Here is a 15,021-nt window from a genome sequence, read left to right on the forward strand (position 1 = left end):
GGCATAGGCTTTTGGGCCTCCACCTGACAGTCCAGTGTAATGTCACAAATCTCCTTTCTCCCTTGCTGAGGAAATTCTCCTTTAGGCCAGTTGGCTCACCTTGGAAAGATCACACGGCTGGGAGAGCGGGGCTGGATGCCAGGAGCTGGTATTTGGCAATGCTGCCAGTCTTGACTGACCCTCCCAGGATTAGGATCAATGTGAAAGCACTACTAGCCCCTATTAAGAGTCTCACTTTCCCTGTGTCCTCTAGTAGGACTTAATCCAAGATGACTGCTCATTTTGTGAAGAGAAGGCCGGGCTCTGATAGCACAAACTGAGCTGTAGCCTCAGGGATATGACCTTAAAGCTCTGCTAGCAAAATGCATTAGAGACAAAAATTAAACTTTGGCAGTAGTGGAAGGTGAGTGCATCTGGTCCTGGAAAAGTGCTCTTAAAGCAGAGGACAGGTGTCCGTCTTAGCCTTTTTTGGTCCCGGCTATGAAGTAGTGATATTTATTAACCCAGGAGGCTGAATCTTGTTTGTGCATTGTGCATCCCTGCTTATAATTGGAGCACAAACAAGGAAGCTAACTAGGAAGTTAATTTCAGATCCTCTCAAGCCTGATTACAGCTTCATTTAGATCCTGTGCTGTGGCTTAGTAGGTGATGTGTTATGTTTCCACATGGATGAGACAAGGCTACAACATCGAGAAGAGAGTTCGGTTTTCCGGGCTAGCAGAAACCACACTTTAGCAGTGACCTCTCAGTCTGAGCAATGTGAACTTTTGTCTCTCTGCAGTACCCTCTAGTGGTCAGTCCTTTTGCAAACTAATGTATATGAGTTCCTTATATCTTACTTTATGTTTACTGTATACTTGAGCATTGGAACTTAAATAGCCTCGGACTCAGAGACAATCTTATCATCTCTGTTATAATTTGTATTCCCTTTTAGGTTGTTTTCATGGAATATGCAGCTGTCCCTTTCATACCTAGGCACGTGTAGCTTCTTTCATTTTGGCTGAGACAAAGGCAAAGAGGAAACAGCATGACAAGAAACAAAACTGTAGCCAGTAAAGGAAAATGAATAACTGTCATAAATCTGCCCACTTCAAACTACTGAGTTAACAGAAGCACTTTAACTGTAGCCCCAAAGCATTAACATCACATGTTACAGTGAAAGTTATGTAATCTCAATGGCACTGCTGAGCAAATATAAGTATAGTAGGTTTGCAGGAATGTGTGTGCTGAGATACTTCCCAATTTAAGGTTACTTGGCTACCTAGCAACATTACATTAAAGCTGAATATTCCTGTGAAATAAGAGAAAAATCCTTTAACCAGCTAATTTTCATGTGCTGTCCTGATAAAGGGCTAGTAAAAGAGAAAATGGTGTTTCTAGTGAAATTACCTCAACCATTGTGGTATAATGTGCTAAGGTCATTGAAATGCTCAAATACTCTGATAATGAAGATGATAAATAAAATTGGAAGCAGACAGGAGATGATCCATTTGAATGCATTCAAAAAGCATGTGTGAATCATATCAGCTTATCCTAAAGATTGAATAATGGGTGTTTACTGTATGATCATTGCTATTCATCTATAGTTGACTACTTGGCCATCAGAAGTGTACTCACTTTGTATATTCTAAGTGGTTATCCACATGCATGTGCTCACACATGCACACTCAAAGCCCAACTGATTCTGGATGTGACAATATAATGATAATTTTAAAATGACAGCTATTCACTGATGTCTCAAAAAAGCAAGGGTGATTTGGAGAATAACCCGATTATATATCATAAGGGCTCTTGAGTTTTTGTTTGTTTAATAAATCTTATTAAACCACAGGCACCATAAGTATTTTCGAAAGGATGTTAGAAGACCAGCATGTAACGCTGGATCCTGTGAGCAGCTCAGTTCCCAGTGGGAGTGCTCAGAACCTTGCAGGACTGGGCCCATAGCGTGAAGCTGACCTGACAGGGCTTAAGTGTGATGCCAGGGGTGCATACGTCTTATGCTAGCAGCCCCCTACAGAGGGGTGAATTTCACACAAGATGGGTAATACACAATGCGCAGGTGCTACAGTCATGAGAACCACAACTTATAGGGGAGAGTGGACAAGTACACTACTCACCTTTCACACCTGAAAGTCTGGACTTCATTCTTTAGGACAGACATTTTGTGGTCTGCTCAAGTTACTGCAGTTCACATTCATCTCCATCACAAAATCAGTACTTAAACTATTTTAAAATCACTCAGCCCACATGCCAATCTCTGCTCAGGGGAAGGCTTGGATAAGATGTCTTAAGGTTTTTATAGCTCCTATCACTGTGGTAACAAAACACCGCACAAAATTAAGCAGCACAAAAATCACAAATGAGGCACTGAAGATCGAATGAGGCTCTGTACTTGTCTGTAATGTATCTGGCACAAACCGGTGCTGAAAAATCCCCCTGTAACAGGAGTCACGAAAGTTATTTATTATTTGCATTGTGGTCGCACCTAAAGGCTCCACCGAGCGATCCGGGCCTCACTGTGCTAACCGGTGTGCACACAGATAACAAAGAGATGGTCCCTGTCCCACAGACCTTACATTAGAAGTATTTGCTGAGACACAACAGGTAGATAAAACAGACAAGGTAGCACACATGAGAAGTGAGACGAGTCATAAGCAGCAGGCACAGCAAACCAGCTACCTACCTGTTGTTGAGTGTTTTGTAGGCATCATAGCAGAGGTGAGTTTTAAGGTGGATAATACAGTGGTTATGTGTATTTTTATGGGGAGCTCCTTCCAGGCAACATTAACATCAGGGGAGAAAGTGGAGAGGCCTTTTAAGGAAAATTGAACAGATAGGTAGTAAAGGATGACATCACTTTTGGCAGACCATAAGCAGGGGCTGATGGCTCAACACAATATCAGAGATGATAGACAGAGCTAAACTGTGAAATGTCTTAAAAATGAAGAGAAGTAGTTTTGTGTTTGAGGAGATGGAGAGTGGGGAGCTAGTGGAGGGAGGCAAAGAGGAGGGTGAAAGGGTCAGCATGACAAGCCGGGAAGGTGATTTTTACAGCAGCGTTTTGAAAGATATAAAGGGCATTTTCGACAAGGCCAGAGCGGAGGAAGTTGCAGCTGTCAAGCTGTGAGATGAAAAGGGCCTGGGACTTCCGTTTTAGCTGTGTGGACAGAGAGCAAAAGCTGTATCTTAGAGAAATTGGGCAGGAAGAAGCTGCACAATATAGACATCACCTGAACATGTATGAAAATAGGCACTAACCAAATTCCCCACATTTATTAAAATAATAAATTCCATATATGATTAAAGAAGGGGCCCTTTGTAAACTTCAGAAGAAAAACCAAAGTCTATTTGTTCTAAATCTGTGACTGAATCTAGGCACACCTGTTAATTAAAGGACTTGTGAAAAGTCACTTCAGCACAATGCTGTGAAAATTTAGCCCAAAGTGGTGCTATCAAAATACAGGTCACAATGCAAGTTATCTTTGTAGAATGTCAGTCATACAAAATCGCATGAAAAAATTCAGGGCAGATTGCACTCACATTAGAATTAATGACATCAAGTACCATATCCCATCAGTCTAAACTCAAATCTGCGAGAAAAAGTAGAATTATGTATCTTATGTTCCTGATTGTTGAGATTCCCCATTATATTTAAACTAATACATATATATATTGATGATATTATGAAATGTTACTTCATTCATTCAAAAACTATGAACAAGACATTATAACTTCACTCTGAAATTCCCTGTATAATCTGCCTATATGATGTACTGATTGTCAGACAAGGGCATCTAGAATCAGGACCTAATTCCCATTAACTTCAAGGGGAGCACACTCAGCATCTCTCAGGACCAGCCTCACATAGTCCAAACACTCTTACCAAATTTAATTACCAAAAAGGCTTAGTTTAATTAAATATTGGATCAGATTCATCGTGGTCCTGAAGATGCACATAGCCACTGATTACTAGGGAGATATGCCTGCTTCCATCAGCCGTGTATTTGGCCTAAAAAATACACAGTTGGTTCAGTTTACTTTATTTAAAACTTAAAACATGTATTTAAACAGTATATTCCTAAAATTTTCTAATAATTTACCTTTGTTCCAAAGGTTTTATTAATTACATTTCAAGTGATTATTACATGACTAAGACTAAAAATATAACAGTTAAAAATACTAAACTTATTTATATTTAGTAGAGGTAATTAGCTAAGAAATAGGTTTATTGAACTTAAATGTTTATTTAGTGTAAACGTACAAAGACTAAAATGCTTCAGCTAGATCAGCATTTTCTTATTCCCATCACGGGAGGCCCAGCATTAAGCACTTTAACATAGGCCAACGGTAAAGTGCTTAGATAAATTGATCTAGCTAAAGTGCTTTCGTATAGGCACAAGCCAGATACTTCCAGTTCAAGGAACTTACAAGCTTACCTGGCAAAGGCTGAGGAATCTGTATGGTCCCCAAGCTCAATAGCTCCCAGATTTACTTTTACTTTTTATTTTTCCATTCTAAAAAGACCCCCCAAATCAGGGAAAGTAAATGAAAACAAAAATAGCTTTCATGGAATGTTAAGGCTGACAAATCAAGCACTCAAAAGACAGGAATTTCCAAAATTTAAGCCTGTGTTAAAATCGGGAAGAAAACAATCACATATGAATATCTTAGCAAAGCTCCATTGAAGTCGTGTAGCATTTTCTATTCTAGGTTCTCTTAATGCTTTATGTTTTTTTCTTTATGTATATGATAACAGTTAGAATGTGCAATGTGGCCAACTTAATATAGTGGGAGCATAGTAAAAGGCAGTCCCAAGGGTAAGACTGTTATGTGCTAAAGTGTTTATTTTGTGCAAATCCCCCTGCACTCCCAATCAGCCAAAACCAGAATATATATTTAAGACTCATCAAAAATGGTATAGCATCAGTAAGTTCCTCTACTAAGGAAAAAAGCTCCGAGGAATGCTTCCCTAAGTAAAATGTTTTTCAGAAAAGTGCTTCTGAGAAATATGGTTCTAAACAAAGTCACTGCTAACACTGCATCTCCCTGAGCTCACAACAAGCGGCTTTTCTAATTGCATGTAGAGCCCAAAGATCTCAGAGAAGGGAAACTAAGCCCACCTATTACTCCATTCCAAATAGATTCAATACGATCCCTTATGACGTTGGACCCACCTGCTCTATTAGTTCCTCTGGCTCACAGGTGCTACTCTGTCCCAGGGAGCAACCTCACATTTTATGAACTTCTCATGCTTGATTTCTCAACCGTTAAAAAGAACATGTAGGAGGTCCCTGGGAAACTGATTTCTATCACATGTACCCATAAATGGCCCCATCCCTATTATGGCAACAGCTGAGTAAAAAGAAGGGTCTCAAACAGAGGAGAAGAGTGGGTATGTACTGGGATAAGACAGACGATAAAGGGGTGAAAAAAGAAGCTGCTTACCACAAGGAACAGTTGGGGGCTTTCTAACCTTGAGTTAGGACTGGCTGAAATTTTTTTCAACAAAAATGAATTTTTGATTATATGGAAATTTTCACACATTTCTGTTGAAATTTTATGTTTTTTCTCAAAAAACCGAAACTACAAAACCCAAATAATTCAGCACATTTTCACTAGCAGCATCCGGCAGGGGTCGCGCATGCACTCTTCATGTCCACGCTCCCCCATCCCCGGGCCCCAAGGTCATAAAAAGTGCAGTGACCTTAACTACCACTTAGTTCCTTCACTGCCCAAAATCCATATTATAAAATTCTGAGCTGTGGGAAAGGAGGGCAGGTCATGGGATCTACGTGTACAGACATCTCAAAGAACTACAGTTACTATAAAGTAACTGTTCTTTCTTCAAGTATTGCACATGTAGATCCCGCTCATGGTGATTAGCCAGAAGTTATCTTTGATGCAGGTGGGAGCTAGGAGTTAATTGAAAAGAGATTGTAGAACCAAAGGCTGCAGAAACATGCTTTGAATGGGGATGAAGGGGAGGAAAGAGGAGGACGACTAAGGTGCATGCTGAAGTCTAAACATACTAAGCACCATATTAAGATACCAAGCCTGTAAACCCCTCGAGACCTGTTTCTTTCCTAAAAGCTATACTCAGACACTTAAAATAATTGCTTCAACCATAGACAGCTTCCCGCTACTAAAATGGACTTTACACCTAAAGTCACAATGGGCTTTTCTTTCTTTCTTTCAAGTCTCAATTGAACTTTAAAAAACAAACAGAAATGAGAAATTGTCAGCCTTGTTTTGAGCGGTGGTATCCTTTCCGTAGTGCTCTGCATGTTTAATGGTGCAGGGTTTTATTTTTCGGTACTCGTGGTTGTGCTGGGAGTGAATGAGTCATTGCTATAACGCAGTGTAAATGCTAGCCAGACATACCCCAGGCTGCTGACCAGCTGCCAATGCCCAAACCCCCCGCTGCATCCCTGTGGCCGGTGCATGTGCCCCCGGCTGAGTGTCTCTGCCAGGTCCTGCAGCGGCTAGAAAGTGAGACTGGCTGGTCCAGCCATTGGAGAGTCACATGAACAACCACTTCTCCCAGGCAGCTGGGGTCATACACTTAGTCACTCCTGTGCAGCAGCCCTGGCTAGTGCAGTTACGATGGCCAGCTGAGTGAAAGAAAACATGGAGAGGAGACTAGAGCTGCTCCTACCTGCTCCCCAGTGGCTGGTCTAATCCCAGGGGCCGGGGCAGTTGCTCCCAAGTTCCACTCTTGCCTCTGTCTCCCCCCACCACGCATGCATGTGCAGGCAGAAACACAGCCATGTCCCACTCTTGCCTCCGCAAGATATTGTGGGGGAGGAAAATATTGGGGGTGATGTATGTTTCCTCCCCTCCAATATTTCCATTGAGGGGGTTGTGGCCCCCAGTGCCCTCCCCCCGTTCCATCGCCCCACGTAGAACTGCCCTTCCAAAACAGGAATCTGATCTAGAAGCAGACACTAATGAATAATGTTTCATAAAAATATGAGCTGAAGTCAAAGGAGGCCGTAAATTGGTACCCAGCTCAGCCACCCTAGTGATGTTGCTTGTGCTCTACTGGAGTGAGTCCAAATGTTTGAAGGAAGGCTTATCTTATTAACACATGCAGTCTTTGTGATGAAATAGCCATCACTTGAGATATAAAAGGAATAAAAAGTCCTGAAGTCTTATGAAAAGATTCAGTTTGATCCAGGTAGTAATAACAAAGATATCTTTACATCTAAGGTATGCAGTTTAGCTTCAGCTAAAGACAAATGAGGTTTTTTGGGGGGAAAACTGAGAAGGTCTGGTCTACGCTCCACAGTTAGGTCAACATAAGGCAGCTTACGTTGACCTAATGCAATAAGCGTCTACACTAAAGTGTCACACCCACCAATGTAAGTCGCCCCCTACACCGACTTAATAACTCCACGAGAGGCATAGCGCTTAAGTTGATGTAGTTAGGTCGACGCAGTGACACTGCACTAGTTTAAATCCCAAATTGGAGCAATCTTCCTTGATAAGTTTATGGAGGGGATGGTATGATGGGATAGCCTAATTTTGGCAATTAATTGATCTTTGACTAAATATGCCCAATGGCCTGTGATGGGATGTTAGATGGGGTGGGATCTGAGTTACTACAGAGAGTTCTTTCCTGGGTGTCTGGCTGGTGAGTCTTGCCCAAATGCTCAGGGTTTAGCTGATCGCCATATTTGGGGTCGGGAAGAAATTTTCCTCCAGGGCAGATTGGCAGAGGCCCTAGGGGGTTTTCGCCTTCCTCTGCAGCGTGGGGCACAGGTCACTTGCTGGCGGATTCTCTTCACCTTTAAATCTTTGAACCATGATTTGAGGACTTCAATAGCTCAGACATAGGTTGGGGGTTTGATGCAGGAGTGGGTGGGTGAGATGCTGTGGCCTGTGTTGTGCAGGAGGTCAGACTAGACGATCATGATGGTCCCTTCTGACCTTAAAGTCTACGATTCTACGATACATGATGAAAAACTTGAATTAGACTCTTCAGAAATCTACTCCCTGATTTATCAGAGAAAATGGAACCTCTTTCTGTTGGTGGATGACATGCTGAAATTGCTGCTAAGTGAACCTTGGTAGAAGGAATAGGTAGTCCCAAATATTTTAACTGTAACAAGTAATCCAAGATAATCAGAACAGAACACTGGGAAGGAGTATAATAGTTAGATAATGCCCATAATGAAAAGTATTTCCTTTTTACAGAATATGCAATCCCAGTAGATAATTTCATGCTCTAAAGCAAGCCTTTCTGTATCTCTGAGGAACATTCCTTATATAACAAGGGTATCTAGATGCCATCTATGTCGTGAGATGTAGAGAGGCTGGATTTGAGTATACGACTAGATCGTGAGCCTGTGATATCATATCATTCTGAATTGGAGGCATAATAAACTGGTGACTGGACAACACCAGCAGATCCAAAAACCAGATCTGGCAAAGCCAAGTAGGAGCTATCAGTATGACCTGGGCTGCTGCTTTTCTTACTTTCCTTAACAGCCTGGGAATCAATGGGAGAGGATGGAAAGCATACATCAAAATAGTATGACCAGCAAATCATGGAAGTGTGCGCTATGGACCCTAGACTCTTTCCTGCTCAAGAGCAGACTATCGGAAACTTCTTGTTATTTTTAAGTGAACAAGTCTATTCGGTGAAACCCCCTGTGACATACCATGGTACAATCCAGACTAATGAGTAGCTATGTCACCCCTGCCCTGTAACCCCAGAAATGTATGTCCTATACTGTCCAGACCTTTCCTGAACAATAGAAGTTATGTTAAGTCCATTATTCCTTTAAGAGAATAATATGCAACAACCTGTCACCCCAAATGGAGTTACCCAGACACTTCAGTTTAAACACACTGGATTAGATAAAACAATAAAACAAGTTCATTAACTATAAAGGGAGATTTTAAGTGAGTACAAGGAATGAAGCATAAAAGTCAGAAATGGTTACAAGAATAATAAACAGAAGACATTTACTAATGCATAAGTTAAACTATATCAGATTCAAGATAAGTTTCTCACTACATGCTTTCAGCAGTCTTACTGACCAATCCCTGTAGGGACCATAATTAAAATTGTATTTGGAACTTTCCACAGAATGAATTGGGCTCTTCTGCTTTACCTATGGTTTCTGTATAGATTGTAAACCCTTTGGGCAGAGACTGTGTCTTTGTACCTCTCTTTGAACCCCCTAGTACAGTGTGCATTCTATAGAAATAACTAAAACACTACTACTAAATACTGAAACTCAGCTGCATATTCTCTCTCAATCTGAGACAAAACAGTACACAAAATGGTGAAAGGTGAAAACTGTCAAGGTTACAGAAGTGAAACTCTCCTTAATTTATAGGCAAGTATCATCTGTCAGATTTCATTTTTTATATTCTCCCTATATAATGTTTTTAAACATTTGATTTATTCTTCAGAAATAGGAATCCAGTATTTGAGATGTCAAACCCTGAGATATAAAAACACTGGAGACATTTTATAAATTCTTCACCAAGTGAAAGAAAAAGATATCTCCTACTATATTAAGTCTGCTCTTAATAAAATTCAATAAAAGATTTAAATGTATTTAAAGTATGTCTTCTGGGGAAGTGATATGTAAAGACCTAAATTTTCTTAATTTTCATGCATTCATTTAAAGTTCCAATCTGAAAAATGAAATTGATAGCCTTCTATCGATAATTTTTAAAAAAATTATTCATTATATTCTGCTAATTTCCCAAATATAGCAATTAAATGCATACACTGCGGGTAGTTCTTTGAAGTTCAGTTAAAGATTTATTACATGGTACTTCTTAATGTATCTTTTCTCCCTCCCTTCTCTACCATGTCTTGCAACTATTAGTGAGGGCTTTAAAAACACTTCTTCACAACGTTTAATAAGGATTTTTAGAATATCATTACACATTCTAATTAGGCTATTAGGACTTTTATGCTAATTACATAGATACATGGTAGGTAGCTACAATGACTTTAAGGAAATTGCACAACAAAAAGCAATGTTAAAATGTTAAGGTTTTCAGAGAAATCCATAAAGCCATGAAATTCGCAGTTAAGGATTAAGCAACAGATTCTGCAACGTGGTTACTTTGCATTGCAGCCCCAGAACAAAGCAGCCGTAATGCCAACATAGTTGGCCTCAGGAGGATCCTTCACCACCACAGTACTAGTAGAGAAGCTCTTATGCCAGCCACCATCCTAGGTGCAGCCACAGGGGGTGAGGCTAGAGAAAAGCTTGTGTCTGGGTATTCCCTGCATCCTACAGCTGCAATATTGTCCTCCCCCACCTCCTGCTGGAGTTTTTAAAACAGTCATTGAAAGTTTGAGTAGTCCTTATGCTCTAACAAGGTGAGAGGACCAGCCCAACGCCCAGTGTCAAAGTATCAAACTGTTTCATTACAGCACAAACAGGAGTCCCTTTAATCTAGAAATAAAATAAGATGTGTCAATCTGTACTAAGTAGCAACTGACCTTAATGGAGTTGGCAATAGCCACTGTTGCATTGGGGAGTTCCACACTTACATTTTCCACCTGTAGGTGTCTATACATATTTATCCTCACCTTAGTCACCTGTGTGGTGAATGTGGCTCTCTGCCATGACTGTGGTAATGTCTTCCTGCCAATGGGGGTAGGAAACACTACTTACAGACACACAGGCTGGCAAGGAAAGTACATGAGGTGCAGGGAGAGAGTTCACTCTCTGAAGGCTGAAAATGTCAACCAGGGGTTGGAAGTGGTAAAGACTGGCTGGAAGAGAAGGAAGATGAGGAGAGGTGAAGTTTGCAAATGGAATGGGAAATTTTAAGATTGTAGAAAGGTACTCTACTCTCTGCTAAGCACTCAGGCTCCAGGGCTTCTCCAGGTCATTCTGGGGCTGCTTTTGACCCAAGAACATCCCTACATGTGAGAAATTTGAAAAGAGCAGCCAGCCCACTTCTAAACCTACTGCGAGAATAGATTTGAAATAGAGTGGTGGAGTCTGAGGGAAGAACACAGGATCAGCTTGGAAAGGGAAAGAACAATTGAGGGGTGGAGGAGTGATGGAGTCTAGGCTAGGTAAATACAGGCAGAGAGCCAATTGTACATTAAAGGAAAGAATGGGAAGGGTAAAACGATGGTTTTTGGGAGGTGGGCAAGAGTGAGGGGGATGTACAATAAACAGCTGGAGATGGAAGAAAACATTTTTTCCAAAGCTGTTACAGGTTAGTATTTTGGCTGTGGTTTAGATCCGTAATTTTTTTTATTATGACCCAGTCCTGAAGGGCACACCCTAAACTCCCACTGTCCCAAATAGATGTAGTGGGCACTCAGTACTTTGCAAGATCAAGGCCTTTTTGTTTTTTGTTTTTTTTGGCCTATCCTTTCAAGGGGATATTGTCATCCACTCTTATACTTTTGTGTAGTTTGTCATATTAGATGCGCTGTAGGTTGAACAGCTAACTCTTTGGACAGATCTCTATAAACAGGAGATCTGATTACTGAGGTATAAAAAAAGCTACAATTGAAAACTCCACTTCTTCTCATTGTAAAATTTATAAAAGGACTTCTAATAGTGATCGTTTCCAGTTGAGTGCATAAGGGAATAAGGACAAAGATTGAAGGTAAGTCTAGATCTGATGAATTACAGCAGTTTAACAAGTTTATCATTCTCATGACTGAATGTCAGAACCATCAGCATATATTGTTGCGCTGACTTTTCTCTTGCTGATATGGAAATTATCTCTCAACAGAAAAGGCAACAGAGGGCAAAATTTTTGTGGTGTCACTTGGAGTCAAGTACTTGCTTGGCAGATAAATAGGCATTAGACCAAGCAAAGTCACTTTGAGAACCAAGCAAGCACTGAATCTGTATATGTTTTAACACAATAAAGTAAGCTACAGGAATCACAGAATCATAGGACTGGAAGGGACCTTGAGAGGTCATCTAGTCCAGTCCCCTCCACTCATGGCAAGACTACATATTATCTAGACCATTCCTGACAGGTGTTTGCCTAACCTGCTCTTAAAAATCTCCAGTGATGGAGATTCCACAACCTCCCTAGGCAATTTATTCTAGTGCTTAACCACCCTGATACAGTAGTTAGGTTGGACATTAGGAAAAACTTCCTAAGCCTCCCTTGCTGCAATTTAAGCCCGCTGCTTCTTGTCCTATCCTCAGAGGTTAAGAAAAACAATTTTTCTCCCTCCTTCTTGTAACCTTTTATGTAACAGTTATCAAGTATGTCTCCCCCCCCCCCAGTCTTCTTTTCCAGACTAAACAAACCCAATTTTTTCAATCTTCCCTCATACGTCAGGTTTTCTAGACCTTTAATCATTTTTGTCACCCTTCTCTGAACTCTCTCAAATTTGTCCACATCCTTCCTGAAATGTGGCACCCAGAACTGGACACAATACTCCAGCTGAGGTCTAACCAGTGCAGAGTAGAGCGGAAGAATTACTTCTCATGTCTTGCTTACAACACTCCTGCTAATACATCCCAGAATGAAGTTTGCTTTTTTTGCAACAGCGTTACACTGTTGACTCATATTTAGCTTGTGGTCCACTATGACCCCCAGATCCCTTTCTGCAATACTCTTTCCCAGGCAGTCATTTCCCATTTTGTGTGTGTGCAACTGATTGTTCCTTCCTAAATGGAGTACTTTGCATTTGTCCTTATTGAATGTCATCCTATTTACTTCAGCCCATTTCTCCAGTTTGTCCAGATCATTTTGAATTTTAATCCTATCCTCCAAAGCACTTGCAACCCCTCCCAGCTTGGTATCATCTGCAAACTTTATAAGTGTACGCTGTATGCCATTATCTAAATCATTGATGAAGATATTGAACAGAACCGGACCCAGAACTGATCCCTGTAGGACCCCACTCATTATGTCCTTCCAGCATGACTGTGAACCACTGATAATTACTCTCTGGGAATGGTTTTCCCACCAGTTTTGCACCCACCTTAGAGTAGCTCCATCTAGGTTGCATTTCCCTAGTTTGTTTATGAGACGGTCATGCGAGACAGCATCAAAAGCCTTACTAAAATGAAGATATACCATCTCTACCGCTTCCCACCCTGTCAAAGAAAGCTATCATGTTGGTTTGACATGATTTGTCCTTGACAAATCCATGTGGACTGTTACTTATCACCTTATTATTTCTAGATGTTTGCAAATTGATTTCTTAATTATTTGCTCGATTATCTTTCCAGGTACAGAAGTTAAGCTGACTGGTTTGTAATTCCCTGGATTGTCCTTATTTCCCTTTTTATCGAGGGGCACTATATTTGCCCTTTTCCAGTCTTCTGGAATCACTCCGGTCTTCTATGACTTTTCAAAGATAATCGCTAATGGCTTAGATATCTCCTCAGTCAGCTCCTTGAGTATTCTAGGATGCATATCATCAGGCCCTGGGGACTTGAAGACATCTAATTTGTCCAAGTAATTTTTAACTTGTTCTTTCCCTATTTTAGCCTCTAATCCTACCTCATTTTCACTGGCATTTGCTATGTTTGACGTCCAACCACCAACAGCCTTCTTGGGGGAAACCGAAACAAAGAAGTCATTAAGCACCTCTGCCACTTGCACATTTTCTGTTATTAGAGGAAGAGGATAAAGTCATTCACAGGGCATGTAGGGACAGAAGTTTTCTTGGTTTGCCATATCATCCCATCCAGGTAAAAGGCTGCCTATCAGCTGAAAGCTCAGCAAACAATGTTAGGAAATGTTTGATAGCCCTTAGTGAATGTGCATCTTCACAGCAATGTTGTCACAATTCCTGGGCTAACTGCAATTCTAACCTCTCCTTGGCTTTTTTGAGAGCACCCCCCTCAGTCCTCTAACAGTCAGGTGGTCTCTCAGGATGGAATCATATGAGTTTTCTTTCACATATATGGGACTACAGCCAGGGCCTATCAACCCTCATTGCCTCAGCAGGTCTAACGTGTTTCCTGACCCTGCAACTCCATCCTGACCTTACTCCTCCAGGAGTAGTGACAGTGGTATCCAGTGGCCTTTTAAAATTATTTGTTAGAACAAAAGCACTTCACAGAAAAACAAACAGACTAGATGCATCTAACTCACTAGGTATCTGTCTTCTGCATGATTTTGGTAGGTCTCAGTTTCCTACAGACCCCACCAACCACCACCCTGCCCGGAGACTTCCAGGGTTTGGCTGACAGTCAGTTCCCTTAACTCTCAGACCATTTCTCAGTCTGGGGGAGGAAGTCCTTTTAAAGCTGCTTAGTCCTCTTGATCACCCCCCTTCTCTCTGAGACCAACTCACTTTAACTGGTTGTAGCCCTGTGATGTTAGTTTTCAGCTTTGTCAGACCATGGCTTGCAACTTATTGGAGACAGCATGCAAGGTCCTCAAAGCTGACAGGTTTGCCCTTTGTCTTCCAAGTGTGCACTGGGGTATCCTTATCTGGGGCCATTGTCTTCTCCCTGTTTGTTCATTCCACAGCCCTCAGTAAGCTAAACCAACGCATTCATACAGGAAATCTTATAACCCAACATACCATAACTTCCCCTCATCCACCTGGTCACACAGTGTTCATTAAATTGTTACATTTCAGTAGATTTGGATTACATAGTCATGGACTTGCTATCAGTTTTACTTCACTGACTACAAGAAACATTTAAATGTGTAAATGAGATACGGAACATTAAAGAACACATCGAGGTGGGAAGGGAAGTGATTGGTATATTTACCAATTAATGCTGAGGTCAAGTGCACTTGAAACATGTGAATGTACATGGGCGCACACACACACACACACACACAGCACTAAAGGCATAATGCAGATTCTCAAACTGGGAGGCTGGGCTTCATGGGGGAGACAATCAAAATCTATACAAAGAAAGAAAAAGGCTCTCCTTTTCTGCTTAGAATTGGCAAATTGAGTTCAGGATTTGATAGGCAATATGGAATACTATTTAATGGACGATGCTTCTCATGCTCAGTCCAAAGAGAAAAATAACAAGAAATAAATAAAAAATGAACAGACTTCCTTAGCCACAGCATTAACATAGGCTT

Source organism: Emys orbicularis, chromosome 2 (assembly GCF_028017835.1).
Source record: "Emys orbicularis isolate rEmyOrb1 chromosome 2, rEmyOrb1.hap1, whole genome shotgun sequence".
Taxonomy (NCBI): domain Eukaryota; kingdom Metazoa; phylum Chordata; order Testudines; family Emydidae; genus Emys; species Emys orbicularis.